The sequence below is a fragment of the Neoarius graeffei genome, chromosome 2, assembly GCF_027579695.1.
Source record: "Neoarius graeffei isolate fNeoGra1 chromosome 2, fNeoGra1.pri, whole genome shotgun sequence".
NCBI classification, from domain to species: Eukaryota; Metazoa; Chordata; class Actinopteri; order Siluriformes; family Ariidae; genus Neoarius; species Neoarius graeffei.
In genome coordinates this window covers 88,647,975-88,671,163 of record NC_083570.1, presented here as the reverse complement: position 1 = coordinate 88,671,163, position 23,189 = coordinate 88,647,975, and the positions used below count along the sequence as shown (strand labels likewise).

Sequence of the window (23,189 nt, the reverse complement as noted above, 5' to 3'; positions counted from 1 at the left end):
TCTTCTTTACATGTTTTATAATCTGTACTTTTACAGTCTCTGCATGTTTCAAATTTTACTTAACTTTTATTCTATTTTATTCTGCTGGGTTTTTTTTTTCCTTTTTCCCCCTATTTGAACTTCTACTTCATTTTATTATTTTATTTCTACTATTGTTTAATTCTTATTATATTTCTTATGTAATTTTATTCTCTATTGTTTACTGTTTTGCTTTTACTTCTGTAAAGCACATTGAACTGCCACTGTGTATAAAATGTGCTATATAAATAAACTTGCCTTGCCTTCAAGAAACCATTCATATGCTTGGGTAAAGTCAACTACTTGACTATTGTTAGAAATAGTTTTAACTAATTACGTATTTGATATAATACGGTTCTCTTTTTTTTTATTGACTCGTCAATGCGTCTCCATCTAGAAAGTGAAATACACACGTCTACAGAGGAGCGTCATCTGACTCGGACATCTGGTAAACAGCTGTGATTTTGATGTGCGCAATAATTCTGATCATCAAGAAAAGCTTACAGCACGTACTGAACTCATTGTTGTGCTGCATTTACATAATAAAGAAGAGGAAAAAAAAACACCCTGAATAAATTTAAACTAATAAAAACAACCCTAGATACTACATTTGTACAACACACACAGAAATCTTTATGATTTCGGTTTATCTCTCATATTAAGGACTGCATATACCCATAGAGAATAAAAAATCCATGACTGGGGACATACTGCCACCTACTGACCAAATCTCTGAACTACAGCCAATAAAAAAACAGGAAATGAAGTGGCAGATAAACAGATATTTACTTGTATATCAGAATCAGAGCATCTTGTATTGCATGTGTGTAGTAAAACTTTACTTATGTATACGTGAAAGTGACAGAAAGGCAGAGTGTAGATTTCGATCTCGATCAGTGTGACGAATGATGAGGGTGGATGTGTATCCTGTGGTGATGCAGGAACACCACACTGTACACACACGTTACTGAAGTGATTCTATAGAAACTTCCTCACATAGTGCGACACAAACGTGTAAAAACTGCACCATTCTTATCCGTCAACACCATAACATCGCACGCACGAGCTCCTCCCTTCGTTCCTTTCATGGACGCCCAGAAAACGGTGTTCAAAAAGTAGGAACTCTGCAGTCTTTCAGAAGTTTCGGGTCATTCACTGTAGCACTTCTGACAGAACGCTAATGCACTCAAGTCCTATACACCCACACCCTAAATGAAAGAGGTCGAGATAGAGCACCGGTGTCCTGCGCCTGAGAATAGCTATTAAATCACAGCGCTATCGGCACTCTCTCAGGGAGACGCACTGAGATTTACTACTGCAATTAAAGCTACCTAATTGCACGCACACGCGCGCACACGGAATCTGTCAATAATGGTCTCACATGCACCTTCTAAATAATAGCCAACTAAGGTTCACAGGGACTGTGTGCGTGCACGAGCGTGTGAGAGAGAGCACACTCAGAGTCGATCTGTTCTCAAGCCTCAGAGAGCACACGCGCACACAAAATATGCTCGAACAATCACAAAAATCTCAGTGTGGACAAAATAAAGGCCTTTTTCTAAAAACACACTGCATGCCAAGTATATATAAACCCTCCAGCTCAAGGTTAACACAGCTCTGCCTCAGACAAGCGGACACACTCAGACACTGACATGCCCATAGGTCATTTAAAGCAGGGGCGGACTTTCTGCTCAGTATAAAGGGGCCAGTGCTTGTTAGGGGACATGATGAAAGGAGAGTGGAGATCGTGTGTGTGTGTGATTGCCCTGAGGGGAGGTCAAAGGCTGTTTTGCGCGTCCTACTTTCGCCAGACAGACTATTGACGCTTGCTGACACTTTAAAACCCAGAGCAATTACAACTAAATGCACATTCGCCCACTGCGTGCTGCGTGTGTGTGTTTTAGACAGAAGGGGCCGGAGTGACAGCACCCTCCAGTGGAGAAGAAGGGAGAAGGGGGGAAAAAAAAAATCAGACAAAGACAGGCGAGAGTGGATATTAAGGCACCATCATGTTTAAATGCATATATTTGGATGACATCTGAATGAGCTGACTAGGCACGAGGCACTTTCGTTCTTAAATATTTACAATTATACTCACATACAGATTACACTAAACTAAAATCGAACTCGTGCGCGAGTGGCAGTCAGCGTTAACGAGATGTGAATCCTGTCAGAGTAACAAGGCAAGGCAAGTTTATTTATATAGCGCATTTCATACACAGTGGCAGTTCAATGTGCTTTACAGACGTAAAAGCAAAGCAGTAAACAATAGAAAATAAAATTACATAAAATAAATGGGGAAGAAGAGAGAAAAATAAAAATCCTTTAATGAAAATACTCCTAAAAACAGCATACACTACGGGCGAAAGGCGGGATGCACCCTGGACAAGTCGCCAGGTCATCACAGGGCTGACACATAGACACAGACAACCATTCACACTCACATTCACACCTACGCTCAATTTAGAGTCACCAGTTAACCTAACCTGCATGTCTTTGGACTGTGGGGGAAACCGGAGCACCCGGAGGAAACCCACGCGGACACGGGGAGAACATGCAAACTCCGCACAGAAAGGCCCTCGCCGGCCACGGGGCTCAAACCCAGGACCTTCTTGCTGTGAGGCGACAGCGCTGACCACTACACCACCGTGCCGCCAACAGCAGAATAAAATAGAATAAAAAAGTTAAGTAAAAGTTTAAAACATGTAAAGATGACGATATTAATAATTTAACAGAAAGCATCTGAAAACAGCTTGGTCTTTAGTCTAGATTTGAAGCTGCCAACAGCAGGAGCATTTTTAATGTCCTCTGGCAGTTGGTTCCATAGCTGTACTGCATAGTAGCTAAAAGCTGCTTCACCACACTTTGTTTTAACAACAGGTTTTACCAGTAAATTTTGCTGCTGCGATCTGGTAGATCTGATTGGGTTAGGCCGCTGCAACATATCAGAGAGGTAACTGGGCCCTGTACCATTTAGAGATTTGTACACCAGCAGCAATGCTTTAAAGTCAATTCTGTAGCTTACTGGAAGCCAGTGAAGGGACCTTAGAATTGGAGTAATGCGCTCTGTTCTTTTTGTTCGTGTGAGAACCCTCGCCGCTGCATTTTGAACCAGCTGAAGTCGTTTGACGTTTTTTTTTTGGCAGGCCTGTGAAAAGGCCATTGCAGTAATCAACCCTACTAGAGATGAAGGCATGTATAAGTTTTTCCAGATCATTTTTCGACACAAGTCCTCTTAGTTTGGAAATGTTTTTGAGGTGATAAAATGCCGATTTAGTGATTGCTTGCATGTGACTGTCAAAGCAAGCAGTAAATAGTTTTGAAAAAGTCTGCATTAAATGGTTTGAGAGCCAGGATTGGATTCTGCACGTTTGCAGAAAAAAAAAAAAAAAGTCGGCAGCGTTCGCATTAAAAGAACCCCGCAGAATCGAAAACCCGACAACAGCTTCGCCACCTAGCTAAATATTCTCTGACTGGCATTTTTCAACTGTGGAAGATCTCTCACATCTGCCGCAACCTAGTTCTGTGGTCTTGAAAGACGACGATGCTAACAAGCTAATCCCATAGAAGGTGGGGCACGTCTCGTGCAAGACGAGTCATCAAAAATAGATAACGGTTTCCCCCCCGGAGTAGACGGTCTATAAAATTAAAATGAGAATCTTTCCAAAACCTTTTTTTTTGGGTGGTGTTATTCTCGGTATACATGATTAAGTTGGTGTCCATAACACTAAGGGACTGGTTTAAAAAGGTTGGACACACCAGCGTTGATTGTTTAAGCATTAATACCGTACAAGCCTCAGCAGTACGCTCCTCGAACATGCCTTTTCAGTAACAGCTGAGTAACTACGTTATTTCCTGCAGCGTTCTAATTTGAAATTAGCTGCCCGTTCCACCTCGCAATTATTTCTACATCTTTTGAAAAGGCCGTGACGCAAATGCACGTGTGAAATTAATCCAAAAATAATTCTGAAGTTTATAAGAACATTTTCGTATATTGACCGAGCCATCTGTCTGACTGGTAATGAATTATTCGGCTGTAAACGCAGCTCCTGAGGAGATGAGAAGGGGAGGGAGGGAAGGAGGGAGGGAAAGGGGGGAGGGAGAGAACGGACGTAAGGACAGTGAGGGGAAAAGTGGGAGGATGGTGCGTCTATCACAGAATCACACATGTACATTAGACCAATGCACTCAGCACACAACTCCCCCAGGATACACACACACACACACACACACACACACACACACGCCTGCCCTCTTTCTGAGTAGAGCAGCCCCAGTGGGATTGCACTGTTTCTGCCTGCCTGAAAGAGTTACAGTCAAACCCTCAACCACACTCTCGGCACTCTCTCTTCTTCAAACACATCACTGCAACACACACACACACACACCATGTTAAAAAAAAAAAAAAGCTGCAGGTAAGCGTGCGCACACACCTCAGCTGGGTTCTAACCTAAAGAAAGGACAACCCACAAGTATCTTCGCAATAAGGTCACATGATCAATTCTGGCGTACATGCTCGTGTGACAGCCTTCTTTATACAGCAGCACTGCTGCTCGATTCTGAAAGCGTGAAGTGATTCGTTTTCTCTACCGGCAGCTCTGACCATCGCCCTGCCTGCAAGGCTTGGGTTAATGCACTCGTTTCAACATGTAATTATTTCTATACTAACAACTTATACAGGGACTTGTATGGTAAACGAGCCATAAACACATTCTCATCTCATCTCATTATCTCTAGCCGCTTTATCCTTCTACAGGGTCGCAGGCAAGCTGGAGCCTATCCCAGCTGACTACGGGCGAAAGGCAGGGTACACCCTGGACAAGTCGCCAGGTCATCACAGGGCTGACACATAGACACAGACAACCATTCATACTCACATTCACACCTACGGTCAATTTAGAGTCACCAGTTAACCTAACCTGCATGTCTTTGGACTGTGGGGGAAACCGGAGCACCCGGAGGAAACCCACGCAGACACGGGGAGAACATGCAAACTCCGCACAGAAAGGCCCTCGCCGGCCCCGGGGCTCGAACCCAGGACCTTCTTGCTGTGAGGCGACAGCGCTAACCACTACACCACCGTGCCGCCCGCCATAAACACATTTAAAAAAAAAAAAAATGATTTTTTTTCCCCCCAGACAGGATATGCCGATGTAACGTTTTTTGGAAGGAGTCTCCAGCGTCAGTGCTTTGTCATAATCTGAAAGTATACAACGAAGGGATTCGGGGTTTCGCAGTAACATGACAAACTGCATTTTTCTGCCTTATGCAAAAGTTCAAGCGAATGTAAAATACAGGCTGGGGAGGGAAAGATTATTTAAAGCTGCTACAACGTAAGTAAGTTGTTTTGTGGACATCCCACGACATTAAACATAACTATAAATGGATAAAATGCACGACAGGTTGTTCTTTAATGGAAAAAACCATTGACAGCTTGCTGTGGTATAAACTGATCAACACGTGACGTGCTGTTAGAGAAAAACAGCACTTCATTGTGGTAAAAGCAACTCCGCTGCACACTGGGCCTCATCACATCACCCCACCGCTGATTATTCATTTTTTTATTCCTTCTCTCGACAGCCTCTTTTACACATGTCCATACTCAAAAACAATCAGGAAAGGATTCTGCGCAAATGCAAGACAAATTCAGCGAAGTCTGATCGGTCGGTCCACCAGAACGAGCCGTAGTACAATTCTTGAAAACCAAAAATCAACAAAGAAAAGAATCGAGCAAATCCATGAGAGTGTGGTTTGCCACGCAGGATGAAATTCATCGTTAAACGAACAGCAACTGAGAAAATTCAAGATGCAGGTGATTAACTGATTGCAACATAAATGTGACCGGATATAATGAAAGTGGGATTTGTAAATTACTGCTTAAAGGCTGCAGGTTGGAGTAACGCGCGTGGTCTGAACCTTAAAGCAACAGCGATAGTATCCTGGGTTTTATGTACGAACCTCTATCTGACATGTGCGCGCGTGCACACACCCTCATGTTCAGGACAATCTACTGAGGTGCTGATTGTGTTGACAGTGTGCGCTGACCCTCTCTTTCACCCTGATTGTGCTTTGATCCTTCGCACTCCATCACCTGTGTGGATCGATCCAATTAGCAGAAACGGGGGAAAGTGCAGGGGTCCCTCAGAGCACCAACCTCCAGCACAGCATCCCTCTCTTCAGCCAGCAAGCCGCATCACACCACAAATATACTGATCACACTTCTAAACGCTACATCACAACCAGAGAGACGGACAGAAACTGAGATCAAGAGAGAGAGACACACCAATACCGAGACTGAGAGACAGAAACCAAGACCGAGGGAGAGAGAGAGAGACAGAGAGAGAGACACAGATACCGAAACTGAGACCAAGGAAGAGAGAGAGAGAGAGAGAGAGACACACACACACACTAATACCGAAACCGAGAGAGAGACAGAAACTGCGACAGAGGAAGAGAGACGGACAGAAACCAATACCAAGAGAGACAGAAACTGATACCGGGGGGGGGGACTGATAGAGACAGACAGACAGAGAAAAACTGAGACCAGAGAGAGAGAGAGAGAGAGAGAGAGAGAGAGAGAGAGAGAGAGAGAAACTGAGACCGAGGGGGAGAGAGAGAAAAAAATTGATAGAGACAGAAACAGACAGAGAGAGAGAGAGAGAGAGAGAGAGAGAAACTGAGACCTGGGGGGACTGATACAGACAGACAGAGAGAGAGAAAAACTGAGACCAGGGAGGGGGGGGGAGACCTGATAGAGAGACACAGAAACCGATACACAGAGAGAGAGAGAGAGAGAGAGAGAGAGAGAGAGAGAGAGAGAGAGAAACTGAGACCAGGGAGGGAGAGAGAGAGAGAGAGAGAGAGAGAGAGAGAGAAAAACTGATAGAGACAAACAGATACAGAGAGAGAGAGAGAGAGAGAGAGAGACACACAGAAACTGAGACCTGGGGGGGACTGATACAGACAGACAGAGAGAGAGAGAGAAACTGAGACCAGGGAGGGGGGGGGAGAGAGAGAGACTGATCAGAGACAGAAACCAATACAGAGAGAGAGACAGAAACTGAGACCTGGGGGGGGGGGGGGGGGGGGGACCTGATAGAGAGACACAGAAACCGATACAGAGAGAGAGAGAGAAACTGAGACCAGGGAGGGAGGGAGAGAGAGAGAAACTGAGACCGAGGGGGGGGGGGGAGAGAGAGAGACTGATAGAGACAGAAACTGATACACAGAGAGAGAGAGAGAGAGAGAGAGAGAGAGAGAGAGAGAGAGAGAGAGAGAGAGAAACTGATAGAGACAGAAACTGAGACTGGGGGAGAGACTGATAGAGAGAGAGAGAAATAAACCAAGACTGAGAGAGACAGAAACTGAGACTGAGGGAGAGAGAGGGACAGAAACTGAGACTGAGGGAGAGAGAGAGACAGAGGGACAGAAACAGAGACTGAGGGAGAGAGAGAGACAGAGGGACAGAAACAGAGACTGAGGGAGAGAGAGAGACAGAAACAGAGACTGAGGGAGAGAGACACACAGAGGGACAGAAACAGAGACTGAGGGAGAGAAAGAGACAGAGGGACAGAAACAGAGACTGAGGGAGAGAGAGAGAGACAGAAACAGAGACTGAGGGAGAGAGAGACAGAAACAGAGACTGAGGGAGAGAGAGAGAGACAGAAACAGAGACTGAGGGAGAGAGAGAGACAGAAACAGAGACTGAGGGAGAGAGAGAGACAGAAACAGAGACTGAGGGAGAGAGAGACAGAAACAGAGACTGAGGGAGAGAGAGACAGAAACAGAGACTGAGGGAGAGAGAGAGAGACAGAAACAGAGACTGAGGGAGACAGAGGGACAGAAACTGAGACTGAGGGAGACAGAGGGACAGAAACTGAGACTGAGGGAGAGAGAGAGAGACAGAGGGACAGAAACTGAGACTGAGGGAGAGAGAGAGAGACAGAGGGACAGAAACTGAGACTGAGGGAGAGAGAGAGAGACAGAGGGACAGAAACTGAGACTGAGGGAGAGAGAGAGACAGAGGGACAGAAACTGAGACTGAGGGAGAGAGAGAGAGACAGAGGGACAGAAACTGAGACTGAGGGAGACAGAGGGACAGAAACTGAGACTGAGGGAGAGAGAGAGAGACAGAGGGACAGAAACTGAGACTGAGGGAGAGAGAGGGACAGAAACTGAGACTGAGGGAGAGAGAGAGAGACAGAGGGACAGAAACTGAGACTGAGGGAGAGAGAGGGACAGAAACTGAGACTGAGGGAGAGAGAGAGAGACAGAGGGACAGAAACTGAGACTGAGGGAGAGAGAGAGAGACAGAGGGACAGAAACTGAGACTGAGGGAGAGAGAGAGAGACAGAGGGACAGAAACTGAGACTGAGGGAGAGAGAGGGACAGAAACTGAGACTGAGGGAGAGAGAGGGACAGAAACTGAGACTGAGGGAGAGAGAGAGAGAGAGACAGAGGGACAGAAACTGAGACTGAGGGAGAGAGAGAGACAGAGGGACAGAAACTGAGACTGAGGGAGACAGAGGGACAGAAACTGAGACTGAGGGAGAGAGAGAGAGACAGAGGGACAGAAACTGAGACTGAGGGAGACAGAGGGACAGAAACTGAGACTGAGGGAGAGAGAGAGAGACAGAGGGACAGAAACTGAGACTGAGGGAGAGAGAGGGACAGAAACTGAGACTGAGGGAGAGAGAGAGAGACAGAGGGACAGAAACTGAGACTGAGGGAGAGAGAGGGACAGAAACTGAGACTGAGGGAGACAGAGGGACAGAAACTGAGACTGAGGGAGAGAGAGAGAGACAGAGGGACAGAAACTGAGACTGAGGGAGAGAGAGGGACAGAAACTGAGACTGAGGGAGAGAGAGAGAGAGACAGAGGGACAGAAACTGAGACTGAGGGAGAGAGAGAGAGAGACAGAGGGACAGAAACTGAGACTGAGGGAGAGAGAGAGACAGAGGGACAGAAACTGAGACTGAGGGAGGGGGGGAGGGAGAGAGAGAGAGAGAGAGAGAGAGAGAGACAGACTAGCTCAGTGTTGTGTCACGTCCCTGCAGATTTTTATTTGCTGTTCTGCACGCTGACTCTGCGCGCTGTGTCCTAATCACCTCTGTGTGTGGATAAGGCAAGATAGCAGGCAGCCTGTAGCGACAGCGAGATTAGCGTGTTAGCGGTTAACGCCAGCCATGCGTGCATCACAACCGACAAGAAGAAACACTTCATGGGCCTTTTTGATTCCTGAACATTTTGCATGATTATTTGCAACACATGTTATTTTGCATAATAAACCCTAGACGGGGAAAAAAAAGCCATGAAAGGAAGTGAAAATAAAAGTGCAGGGTCAGGTATTTAAAAAATCCTTCATGATTCAAACTTTATGAGAACAAGGGAGGTGGTTACTGAGGCAGGTCCTCTGAGGACAGATTTCAATTCACTGGGTTGGCACAGAGTGCTTCTGTTGCTTCGTTGCTCTTCCTTTTGTGGCACAGAGAGATATTGATTGAGCTTTCCTGAAGCAAATGGTACAGATACACCTACTGCTTTCTGCTTCTTACAGTGTTGCACAAACTTCAAAAACTGAGCTCAATGAGACAAAAATGCATCTGTTGTGCATCTCACTGGAAAGAACATGAAGGAACCATGTTTTGTGAAATATGAGAAACCACTTCACCGTTAAATTACGGCTCATCAACTTGCAGACGATCAGCAATGTACTTCAGTGAACCATACCAAGCACTTGAAAAATGCTAGAGTAAAGCGAAATGAAGACAATAATGCCGCTTTCCCACTACCGACGCGGCTGAGTCGGGCTGAGCCGTGCCGTGCTGAGTCGAGCTGAGTGGGGCTGCTGGAGTTGCATTTCGACTACAACCGCGCTGAACCGTGCTGGCTGGAAGTGGGTGGACACATTGGGTGGAGTTAGCGAAAGTGGGTGGACGTCACGTGATGTCGTTAAGCAGCGCAAACAGTGACATCAGTGATCTTTTAAGCGGTAGTCTCACGACCCGGATAGTAAACAATAAACATGGGGGACATGGAGTCGTTAGTGTTGCTGGTCTTGGTGCTGTGGCTTGTTGTCACCGACAACGCCAACAGATACTGGCAAGAGCGCATAGATGAGGCGAGGCGCATAAGGCTTCAGAAATTCTCGTAATTCGTAATTATTATTCTTCCGGGTTTGCGGTGTTTACAGATCCCAGCGTGCTCGCGGGGCGTGTGTGGGCATGTGAGGACACTCCTCCTCACCAATCAGTGCACAGGGGAGTGTCTGCTCACGCCCCCAGCCTCACTCGGCTCGGTTTGGCTCACTTCAGCCCCACTCCAAAACCGTGCGAGTTTTGGGCGCTGAGTAGGGCTGAAGCGAGCTGAGTCGTGCTGCTCTGAGGTAGTCGAAACGCGAGCCGTGTCGGGCTGAAGTGAGCTGAAAAAGGGTAGTGGAAAAGGGCCATATCTGGCTGTAGCTGAACGACTGCAGCTCTCCAAACATCATGGGTTCTGGAGCGGACCCTCTGTTGTAGCCAATCTCACACATTTAGTTGAACAGATCAGAGATCAACTACAAAGCTAGAGGCATTAAGTCAGAAAAGGGAGCGTTTTCACACAGATTTCTCTCATTTTATTTACCCTTTGGTCTGATTAACAGATTAGCAATATGGCTTATTTAAAAAATAAAATAAAAATTCAACGACTGCTTCATCAGTTCTCAGAAGTATTTCAGAACCAAGCCAATTTTGCCAGCCCAAATTAAATCCCCTCTTTAACTACGGTGGAAGTGTGAAATGGTTTGAAATTAAACATGTACAACTCGGCAAATGTGATTTGAACTCTCAAATGTCTGTCAGTCGAGTTTCCTATTCATCCAGTGCAACAGCATGGAAGATCTTCTGCTCTGGGTGGTGTAAGTGGTTAGCGCTCACAGCAAGAAGGTTCTGGGTTCGAACGCAGTGGCCGGCGAGGGCCTTTCTGTGTGGAGTTTGCATGTTCTCCCCGTGTCTGTGTGGGTTTCCCCCCACAGTTTAAAGACATGCGGTTAGGTTAATATGGGACGGCCTTGGGCTGAGGTGCCCTTGAGCGAGGCACCTAACTCCCAGCTGCTCCCCGGGCGCTGTTAGCATGGCTGGGTGTGTGTTCACGGCTTCAGATGGGTTAAATGCAGAGAGGAATTTCACAAGTGTGTGATGAATAAAGTTGTGCGTTCTTCTTTTTTCTCTCTCTCATATAGGCAAAAATGGCAGTTTCTCAGTGAGTAGGTATGTCGGCGTCCGTAGCAGCTCTGGGTGGGGGTGGGGGGTTCAGATATCATGTGCGCATGGGGTGAGAAAGGGGGGGGAAGAGAGAGAGAGACAGACTGCTTTGGGGTTCATTCCTCTTGGATGTCGTGTCATCAGCACACAACTCAAACCTGTCATGATGTCTGACCAGGCCAAGCCAATGGTGTTGCCACCAGCAGTGCATGCTCACACACACACACACATTCTGATATTTCATCCTCATGCCGAAAGTCACTTGCCAAATTTAAGCATGTCATTAAAAAAAAAAAAACACCCCCCACTTAAAATTGTACTGGGGCTGCCCCGGTAGAGCGTTCACACGGTACAAAGTTATACCGGTGTCGCCCCTGAAAGCTGCTTAAACCGGTGCAAATCTCACCCTGCTCGGGAGGCGGTTTAAGAAATTTACTCCGGAGTACATGCTAGTTTGCGGGGCAGCACCGATATAAAATGGGGTGTCTGAACGCTACAGGGGTAGACTCGCTATGCGTGAGGAGAGTTGATTACATACGGGCATTGCATAATTTGCATCCTGGTATTTTGCGCTTCCAAAATGGCAAATATTAACAACAACAGAACTGCGTATCTTCCAGTGTTGCCAGATTGGGCGGTTTTAAGTGCATTTTGGCGGATTTGAACATATTTTGGGCTGGAAAACGTCAGCAGTATCTGGCAACACTGGTGTCTTCATCCACGTTGTTTTCCCGGCGCTTGGTGATGCCATGACAACTGGGAAAAGGAAGTACATTTTCATGCATGCGCATATTTCATTTCCGCATTATTACTATCGTATAGCACGGTCGCAAAAACTGCCGTGTGACCGCAAGTGGGGCTGCACTGGTGCTAACACGCTTCTCTCTAGTAAGCAGGATTGTGACGTGTGAACGCTCCACAAAATTTACACCGGTGTAAGATATATCGCAACAAAATACATCGATGCAAATATGTGCCGTGTGAACACCCCTTACGTGTCTGTTATACAGCTGTCAGCCTTGTTTTTATTTAAAAAAAAAAAAAAAAGTTCTTACTCACTTGTAATATTTACCCAAGTACTCCATTCTCCTACGGATCATGAACATTAGCAGGAGCGCTACACTGCAGCCGTATGCCATAAACCCCAGCAGGTAAAAAACAGAGGGCTGAATTCGGCATCATCATCATCATAAAAACACCCATAAACTTTAATGTCCCTTCATTCTGATGGGGTCACTGTAGCTCTAGATACACCCTGAATCAGATGGCAGTCCATCACAGGATATCACACACACTGGGGTGATTTTATGGGAAGCAGTCTGCCTACTGATAACGTTTTTGAAAAGTGGAGGAAACCAGAGACCCCTGAGAAAACCACACTGGCCCCGAGAGAAAAGACGCAAAATCCCACACGGACAGGAACGCTTGATCAGAACCCAATCAAGGGCCCCTGGAGCTGTGAGGCAGCAAACGCGACCCTGTTCGCCTTAGAAACAGGGTGTCTGCAGGCTTGAACAAGTTCAATTTAAGACTTTTTAAGACCATAACGGGTTAAATTTAAGACTTATGCCGCACAAAAAAATAAAGAAAATTGGGAGAGCCTGAATTACTTTCAAAATAAAATTTATTATCATTCACCAATGAACTCATTACATCCCTAGGGTGCGCGCTTGCATTAATGAGGAACTAAGTTGCAGTGGAGCCAAAGACATCGCGCAAATCACTTGAGGATGAGGCATTCGATTCCGTACGGTTTGCGTGTTGTAACGTTACAGTTCGCACGGAGTTAGCTGATACACCGTCTCAAGATGTGCTTGGACCTGACAACGCTGAACAAAATTGAGTGATGGCATGCGATTGTTGCAGACTTTTATGGGCAGCCTGGTGCTTCTCCGCTTTCGCGTGCGATTCCGGTGCCTTTACACCCAGGGTGCCGAGTCTGAGTGTTCTTTTGCACAATGTGCAGTACGCCTCAAACGGATTGTTTGGTACACTGTGGTTGGTTGAAGAGAGCAACTGGACTTGCTTGACGATTCTTGAAAACGTTTCGCCTCTCCTCCGAAAGGCATCCTCAGTTCTGTCTGTCTACTAGGGAGTATCCAGTATTTATCCTCTCATGGATCATCATAGAATCCGAATCAGAATGCTGATGGCTGCATTGTAGGTGGCTGATAAGATGTCATAGACACCCATCTCTGTTCAGTGATGGTCATTCCAGGTTGACAAAAATGAACGATCCTCTCTGGCTAAGATGTCTGCCAGTTTTCTGGAAGTCCTCTCATACTCCCGCACCAGTCGAAGGGATCTCATCCCAAAGTGCGTAGAAACATATCTGTGAAGATACTCAGTCGTCCAGGTACTGTACATAGTAATCTGTGGATGGTTGAAGAGAGCAACTGGACTTGCTTGACGATTCTTGAAAACCGCCCACAATCAGCCATCAGCATTCTGATTCGGATTCTATGATGATCCATGAGAGGATAAATACTGGATACTCCCTAGTAGTCAGACAGAACTGAGGATGCCTTTCGGAGGAGAGGCGAAACGTCTTCAAGAATCGTCAAGCAAGTCCAGTTGCTCTCTTCAACCAACCACAGACTACTATGTACCTGGACGACTGAGTTTCTTCACAGATATTGTTTGGTACACGTTTTAACCAGTCTACGAAATCATTGCGTTCAAGCCAGAAGTCGTTAAACTTGCATTTGCCCATTTTGCTACAAACCGTGACAATCTCCCTCGCTTCTTTTAGGCCAGGGGTGGCCAACCAGTTGGAGACCAAGAGCCACGTTTTTTACTGTGTTACCGTAAAGAGCCACATCATACACATGGGCACACGAACATCACCCATCCCTTCCTCTCTCTCTCTCACACACACACACACACACCTCTGCTCAGCCAGATTAATAGTAAATGTCACACACCAACATATTTACTCCTACAGTACTAAGACCACAGGCAGTCATTTTTAACAGTGAACATTGTGTGCACTTACTATGCATGCTGCTTAGTGGGACTTATGGTCATTACCAAAAAAAAGCCACACCATACACATGACCGCACATGAACATCGCCCCCCCCCCAGACCCACACGCTCACGCATGCATCTCTGCTCAGCCAGATTAATAGTAAATGTCACACGCCAACATGAGAGAAATTTACTCCTTCAGTCAGTACTAATACCACAGGCCAGTCATTTACAGCAATCAATATTGTGTGCACTTTACTATGCATGTTGCTTTGAAATGAGCTAATGACGACTGATATATAAGGCAGAATGGCTTGCCATTATGTTCAACAAAAAAGTATAAACTCTCCCACTCTGTTAAAAATGTCCTATGTTCGTGTTCATATTTTCGTTTTGCTGTGCATTTTTTCATTGCCATTTTGAGAGGCTACTTGACACAAGATACACCTTGCCCAAAAACTTGGCGATTATCTCACGCACATGCACATTTGACATGACCTGAAAATACCGTAATATACCCAAGCAAAGCGAAGATGCATTTGACGAAAATACCATACTGAACTCAAGCAAAGCGCACACGCACATTTAAAAAAAAAAAAAAAAAAACACATACACAAACACAAACTTCGATATGAACGTAAGAGCCGCATGACACCGGGCAAAGAGCTGCATGCGGCTCGCGAGCCGCGGGTTGGCCACCCAAGTTTTAGGCTCTACTGTCCAAACGTGCGCGTACCATGCCCTGCCATGCCAACCGGGCTAGACGCCAGATTCCACTGTGTCTCATTTGTAGTTTGCAGCGTAGCCTATATGACTAATTATGAATATCACCAACGCATTTAACAAAAAAAAGCGAATGGGGTAAATGGACGTAAGGATTTAAGACTTCACAAAATTACATTTAAGACCTACAATGCAAAATATGCTCGTATTTTAGACTTTTTAAGGCCTTAAATTAGGATTATCAAATTTTAGACTTTTTAAGACTCCGCGGAAACCCTGTAGAAATGTACGATGAGCAACTAGAGTACATTACTCTGGGTAAATCAGTGAAAACCAATCTGAACCAATAGTTTAGTGGCATGGCGGTGCAGCGGTTCAAATTTACACCCAACCGGGTGCTCCGGTTTCCCCCACAGTCCAGAGACATGTGGTGAGGTTAACATGGGGCAGCCTTAAGGCCTCTGCATGCTCTTGCGACAAGGCTTTCGCAGATAGCTTTTCGCAGACAGTTGTAATTTATCGTTGAGCGGGGAGTAATAGGCGTGCGCGATGTTATTCACCAGCACAACGCAAGGGGGCGCGAAGTCGCTAGGAGTAGTTGGTGGGTGTGGTTAGTGGAGTGTTTATCCTCTGGTTACTTATAATGACTAGAACTTTCTTTTTTTTTATAATGACTAGAACTGGAGTCGTATAGATGTACGTACTTCCTCAATCAACCGCTCTTCGTGCTGCTCCATCTTCGCTCGTGTTTTTAAAAATGCCGGTCGTGAAAACAAACCAAACCGGGAAAGTAGGGAAGCGGAAGTGCGTGTACAGCGGATGTAGAGTGGACCAATCAGAGCCCTCTTGTCTGCGAGGCTTCTGCGGTGGTCACAATTTTTGGGAGGTGTGCGCAGAGCGTCTGCGAAGGTGGGGGGGGGCTACGCAGACACTGTCTGCGACGCTATCTGCGAGGACTGGGTTGTCAGCATAAACTGGCCTTTAGCCTGAAGTGCCCTTGAGCAAGGCGCCTAACCCCCAACTGCTCCCAGACTGCTGTAGCATAGCTGCCCACTGCTCTGGGTATGTGTGTGTATTCACTGCTTCAGATGGGTTAAATACAGAAGACGAATTTCACTGTGCATGTGACAAAGGCTTCTTTTCTTCTTCTTCTAATGACGGACACCTTTTCTTACATAATTTCTTAAATTACGAGTCACTTTGCTGAAAAGTGAGGATCGTTGGTATGAGGATGCAGAGAGGATCGTTGGTATGAGCGAGGAGTTAAAGAAGCCATTTTTGTCAACCTGGAACGGCCATCACTGAACAGAGGTGGGGGTCTAAGACATCATTTATCAACCATCTAACAATGCGGTCTTGGACACCCTCTTCCCAGACGGCTGGGTGTACGCCAGGACCCAGCTGTTTTCGGTGACTCACAGGAGGACAGAGAGAGTCAGATTGCCATTGATCACCCTAACGGGCAATCCTTTGATCACCCTAATGACTCGCCATTCACACCCAGCCTCCAGTGACCCACACCAACATGATGCCTCAATGACACCTTAGATGAGCTGCTCATCAGAATTCTGATTCTCACCCAGGAGAGGATAAATATCTGACACTCCCTATTAGTCAGACAGAACTGAGAAAGCCTTTCGGACAAGAGGTGAAACGTTTTCAAGAATCTTCAAGCAAGTCCAGTTGCCCTTTTCTACCACCCACAGTTTGCTGAAAAGTTCAGGAAACTGTCTCAGGCAACCGACAGAATATTGTGCAACGTTCAAATGTAGATTTTCTGCCTTTGAATGCAGAAATATTAAAAAAAAAAAAATCAACTGGAATAATTTCTTCACAGCCCTAGTGTGCAACTCTAAACATACAGCGAGCAAGTGGCACTGCTCTCACACACACTCCTGCATAGCTTTCGTACATCTTAAAGATTAAAGCAGATACGCAGAACCTTTATTTTTAAATACATTTCTGAGTGGATAGTATCTCCGTCCTTGACTCTTGTATGCTGCACAAACGGGAATAAAAAATACATTTTTGAGAGTTAAAATCGACCACAAAGTCAGCGTTCGAGCTGCTCCGCTGAGCCAGCCAGCCCTGAGTGCGTGACTCCACAGCAGGAACCGGTTTTAAGGCCGAGGCCTTTTACAGCTATAGACCAAAGCCAGACTCGGCAGGCGAGAGTGGTTACAATGGCCTCTTCGCTTGGATTTACTGGAGATTCTTCGGATTCCTCAGACAGTAATACATCTGACTATGATGGTCCTGAAACTGGAGTGCGTGTACATGCTACTGCTATACACGCAGAACCCTATCAGTTTGAAACACGCTGGCCACGGAGGCCCCTACCTTACGAAATAAAGCCAGAGAACAAAGCTGTCTAGAGAATTGGAGGGAATTGAACTGATAGTCTCATGTGACTCTCATTAAAACAGGATGGATGCTATAACTTATGCAAGAGACATGTACCTGCATGCGTTTTCACTGATAAAACGTAAAAGGCTAATTAAATAATCAGATGAACGGAGACGATCACATTCTGAAGCAAATTAAATTCTTATACCGCTAACTTAAACACACAATACAAGTTACATGTATTAATCTAAACGCAGGTCAACAAACGAGAGTCGCATCTTACCCGTCTGTGTTCTCGCTTCTTGAAGGCCGATTGTTTTGAAACAATCTGACTTTCAGTTCTTCGTTCATTCGCTTCTTCCATGTAAGGGCGAGATATTGCTGCTGAGGCGAACATATCCAGTGGAGAAATCTGACGACTACTCCACTCATTCTCCATTTTCTCCAAACTGAGTACTCCGCTATTACTGCTCGGCTCACACTCCGGGAGAACTGGTGCAACTGAACTTGCTTTCCTTTTTCTTTAATTGTTGGTACTGTACCCTCTTTCAGTACGGGCTTATAGCAAACACTCCTCAACAGATCAGAGGTCTCGTACGAGTCTTCAGTAAAATGTGCAGAGCAGAGGAGAGACCACGTCGTAGGTGCCCGATGTGTCCGTGAACTTCTCGCAAAACGCGTCCAAACCTTTGCAGTTTGAACATTCTTGGGCCGTGAATACAACGTAAATCCACCTTTTGTCGTGTTGCTGCACCCGCCAGCAACACATCTACGTGGCACGGCGATAAATTAGCTCAAAATGGAGGATCAGAGTTGCAGTCAGCTCTGTGTTTTAGTATAGCGGAAATGGCGATGAGACCGATAGACTTCCTGCTGTGACGTCACAGATATCAAGGTCATTCACTCAGACCGCTACCTATATGAATCATTTTAAAATATCATAAAAATTACTATATTAGATTTATTGTTGACCCTTAAAACTATTCCTGTGCCATTCTTGAGGTCTCAAGGCATTTATGGTATAAACAAAAAGTGAGGCCATGGCTCTGCGTATCTAATAGAAGGCCAAGGTTTCCACTTTGACCTGTAAAACGTTGCGTATTCGTGCGCCTACAGTATTCCGGGTCACACATCTGTCTCTGCGTGCCAAGATGTAACACGCACAGACCCATCTGCTCATTTCTCTTGAAAACTTTCCAAACGTTTGTGGTTAACTTCAGTGTTGCAAATGGAAATCTACTTCAAATTGCATACTTTATTATACTCAAAATATTTACCTATCTAGAAGATTGCTCAGATTTGTAAGATAAAGCATTAATGCTAATAAAAACTATCCAGAAAAGAAGAGGTTTACAAGCAGAGACACAGCTCTAGTTTGTTCACCATGTGCAACACCAGAGTAAAACTTGCACGCACAGCTGGTGTGCTGAATCAGTGCAGCACGCATGTGCCAGCGATGTTGAGTATGCGTACACGTCGTTCAAAACAAGCAGAACCCTGATCCAAGTACGCCAGCAGCACGAATCGGGCTGATATCGCATGATGAGAGGAAATATCCCACTGCCTGTATCTAATATTCTTGGTATTGAAACTTTACAGAGAAATCGCTACTGAGATTTAACCACCACTGAGCTGTGGGTGAAAACGGGCTTTCATTCAGCCCATAACAATAAATCAAACGCGGACTTAGAAATACACACGACGCGCTGCAAAGATGAGACGTGGCTTGGTGAAAGCCTGTATGCGTCTGAGACTGCGGCTCTCGGCGTCTGTATGTGTGCTATATCAAACGTGTCAGCCCTGGTTAAGCCTTCACAGAATCACTGAGCACTGACAGCTTTATTAAACTTTAAACCTGCATCTAACTGCTCCAAACACACACACACACACACAGCTGTGCAACTCCAGTCGTGTTGTTCATGGAATGAAGAGTGATGAAGCAGAAGTGCACACACGCCTAGTTGAGATGCACAGATTAGACGCCCTCCAACACTCCCGAGAGTACAGATCTTTTTTTGTACCTCACTCATACTTGCCCTTTATGCACACAGCATACATCTCTATACATTTACAGCATTTTAAATGCATTGTTTTGACCAGGCATGCAACCTAGAACCAAGAATGACTGACAAGTAGCTGCTTATCATGTCAAGCAACAAGAATGTGCGATGCACACCATATGGTCAAAAGTATGTGGACACCTGACCATCACACCCATGTTCGCTTCTTTCCCCAACTGTTGTAGTAGTAGTAGTAGTAGTAGTAGTAGTAATAATAAAAAATCAATTCAATTTATATTACACCGTTCTCACACGCAAGGTCACTTTACAATTAGGGTGGAGAGGGGGAAAAAAAATCCACTAAAAGAGGGTCAGGATGTAATTCCAATGGCGTAGCTACCACAGTCCCACAAAAATAAATCCCACACCGCCTACACAGCCGCCACGACATCACCTGGAACACCGCGCCATGGATCCACAAAGCGAGCACAGAAGCACTGCCACATCCCGAACCACCTGCACAGCCACCGCGACACCCACCGCTTGGAACACCGCACAAAGCACCGCTGCACAGAGCACTGGACAACCTTGATGTTAAAAAGAGCAATGAGCTCAGTGCGGTCCATAGCGAGGAGCACAGGCCTCACAGCAAGAAGGTCCAGGTTCGAACCCAGCGGCCGATAGGGGCCTTTCTGTGTGGAGTTTGCATGTTCTCCCCGTGTCCGCGTGGGTTTCCTCCGGGTGCTCTGGTTTCCCCCACAGTCCAAAGACATGCAGGTTAGGTTAACTGGTGACTCTAAATTGAGCGTAGGTGTGAATGTGAGTGTGAATGGTTGTCTGTGTCTATGTGTCAGCCCTGTGATGACCTGGCGACTTGTCCAGGGTGTACCCCGCCTTTCGCCCGTAGTCAGCTGGGATAGGCTCCAGCTTGCCTGTGACCCTGTAGGACAGGATAAAGCGGCTACAGATAATGGATGGATGTTGATAATGGTAATATTTCTCAGGCATCAGCTGTCAGGTTATAGTCCTATGACAATCCATGACCTTGAGTTTGACATTTCAAAAAGTCATGACAGCAATGTTACAGCTCTCTGAAAATCCATGAACTTGAGTTTGACCTTTCAAGGTTACTCAAGGTCAAAGACCATGGTGCCAAATGAAAGGCCATATGGGAGTTCCTATATGCTGATAATAGTAAACACCTGTCTATCGGTAACCGTTTGAGTTACAATGGAAAATATATGTTATTTTGACCGAAAGGTTGACCTTTCCGGTGACCTCAACCGGATCACCCCCAAAATTTAAGCAGGTAATCTATGGACCGTTGTGCATCTACCCTGAAAATTTTAAGTCAAATCTGTGCAACCGTCTAAACGCTAGATTGTTAAACAAACAAACGGCACTGATTACAATACCTCGCTCTGCTTACTCCGTCGCGGGCGAGGTTAAAGTCATGAAGTTGGAAGCAGACAATTGTATAGAATGTCTTGGTATGCTGGGGCCTTACAATGCACAAAGTGAGGCCCATGAAGTCACGGTCTGCCAAGGTTAGAGTGGAAGAACAAGCGTCCTAACACAGAACCCTGATCTCAACCCCAATGCACACCTTTAGGATGAACTGGAACGCTGACTGCATCCCAGGCCTCCTCGTACATCACCAGTGCCTCACCACACTAATGCTCTTGGGGCTGAACAAACACCCTCACGACCACGTTCCAACATTTAGCTCCCAGAAAAGCAGAGGTAGCACATGATCAGGAGTCTACAAACTTTTGGCCATATAGTGTAGCAGCACTGCGCAAGTCATTTTCGTTGCCATTTGATCCGATTAAAACAATTCATATTGCCTCGGTCACAACCAGCCGTACGTGCTCCTACGGCTGGTCTACGTGCAAAAAGCGCAAGAAATGCACGGAGGGCGCACGTGTGACGTGCTGATTTTCGAGCCGTAGACCGGCCGCAGAGTTTCTTTGTCATGTCAAATAAACTCTACGGGCGCTTACGTTTTTTTTTTTTTCAGGTTGCAAGACAAACTTGCGGCCAACGTGCGTCTTTCTCCACGAACAAAAAAAAAAAAAAAAAAAAAAAAAAAAAACGCAGCGATTTGGGAAACGCCAAAAATCTCACGGCCAAAAAAAAATCATACGTCCGGTTGTGACCTAGGCTTAAGAGACATCCTTGATCGAATTTTGCTCGCACAGCTCTAGAACTTCAAATCAATTCAAAGATGGAATCCTCTTTCTAGCTGTCCGTCATTTTGTGCGAGATATTTCAACTACAGTATGTGGATTTTCAAAACATAGTTAGAATGCCTTATAATACAGGCCGACTCCCATCCCCCCCCCCCACACACACACTCCTGCTGCGGAGCTCCAGCTTGAAATCTGCATACATTATTTCCCAGTCGAAACTTTTTTTTCCATGCTGTGAATCAAGTTTGTGCCTCCTGCAATCCTCGCCCACCTCCTCTACCGTGAAAAAGGCACAACGGTTCAACTTTGTGCTCATGCACCTTAAATTCTCCCTCCCCTTTTCTCTCTCTGTCCTTATTCCTGTTCTTATAAGGGCACAAAGAGCAGGCGAGGGAGAATTCGTGTACGCGTGTGGGTGTGCAAGAGCAGGCAGCGGTCTCTTAATTAAGAGGCAGTCCATAACGAGGCTCTAACGAGGTTGTTCTAATGAGGTCATGGGCCAGGGGAGGATTTGCCGTCGCTCATCAGCAGACACACAGTAGGGCGTGTGCACAACCCTTGGGCCATGAGGCTGACATTCTCACACACACACACACACACACACCTCAACTCCGACAGAGACAAACACCTACTACTCAGAACTCTGACATGCGCGCGCGCACACACACACACACACACACACACACACACACCCCTCTCCTGTCTGTGTACAGACAAAGGAAGCGTGTGTGTACACAAAGTATACTGCCTTTCTATTTTGAGCATGTGCAGTGAGAGAAAGAGACAGAGTGGGAATGAAGGAGAGGGTGAAGTGAAGGTGACTTTGGGCACAATGCCTGGTAATTGGGTACACATACAAATCGCTTTTCTTTTCCGCCACACCATGCCCGCTCTTTCACTCAGACACTGTTCTATCCATCTCTCTCTTTTCTTCCCATTTCCTCCCTCTCTCCCCCTGCTCTCCACTTTCCTTCGCCGAAAGAACGCGTGATCATATTTCCAAGTGCGAGATGGAGGAGTGACCAGAAAAACGGAGACGGGACGAAACGACTAAGGCCAAAAACACACGCGCGCACGGATAAGACGACACACGCGGTGTGTGGGAGCGCCACCGTTGGTCCACCGAATCTCATTTTAGATGCTTGCACTCCTCCCTCTCTGCCACAATGATCGAATTAGCATTCTTCCTCCATCTCCTCACTGTTTCCCAGCTTCGCCGAGACCGAGGGGAACGAAACGAGAAAAGGAGACAGACAATAGACAACAGGGCTGTCATAATTATAGCAAAGCTGCGTTTGAAATGTAACGAAACGTTCTTAAGTAAAGAAAACGCGGTCAAAACGATGTCGATCTTATCTTTAGGTCTTGCGCCTCTTAAGCCTAGGTCACAACCGGACGTACGATTTTTTGGCCGTGCGATTTTTGGCGTTTCCCCAAATCGCTGCGTTTTTTTTTTTGTTCGTGGAGAAAGACGCACGTTGGCCGTAAGTTTGTCTTGCAACATGAAAAAAAAAACGTAAGCGCCCGTAGAGTTTGTTTGACATGACAAAGAACCTCTGCGGCCGGTCTACGGCTCGAAAATCAGCACGTCACATGCGCGCCCTCCGTGCGTTTCTTGCGTTTTTTTGCACGTAGACCTGCCGTAGGAGCACGTACGGCCGGTTGTGACCGAGGCTTTATGGAAAAAGTCGCTTTCAAA

General features: G+C 46.1%; 1 protein-coding gene across 1 annotated transcript in view; it reads right to left on the bottom strand.

The window, feature by feature from the left end:
* Nucleotides 1–6,126, bottom strand: part of LOC132882000 (protein diaphanous homolog 1) — a 64,349-nt gene extending 58,223 nt beyond the window's left edge. Inside the window, exon 1 of the mRNA XM_060915145.1 lies at nucleotides 6,110–6,126. The gene's annotated coding sequence lies outside the window, so the exon portion shown is untranslated. The remainder of the gene's footprint in view (nucleotides 1–6,109) is intronic.
* Nucleotides 6,127–23,189: the final 17,063 nt, after the last annotated feature.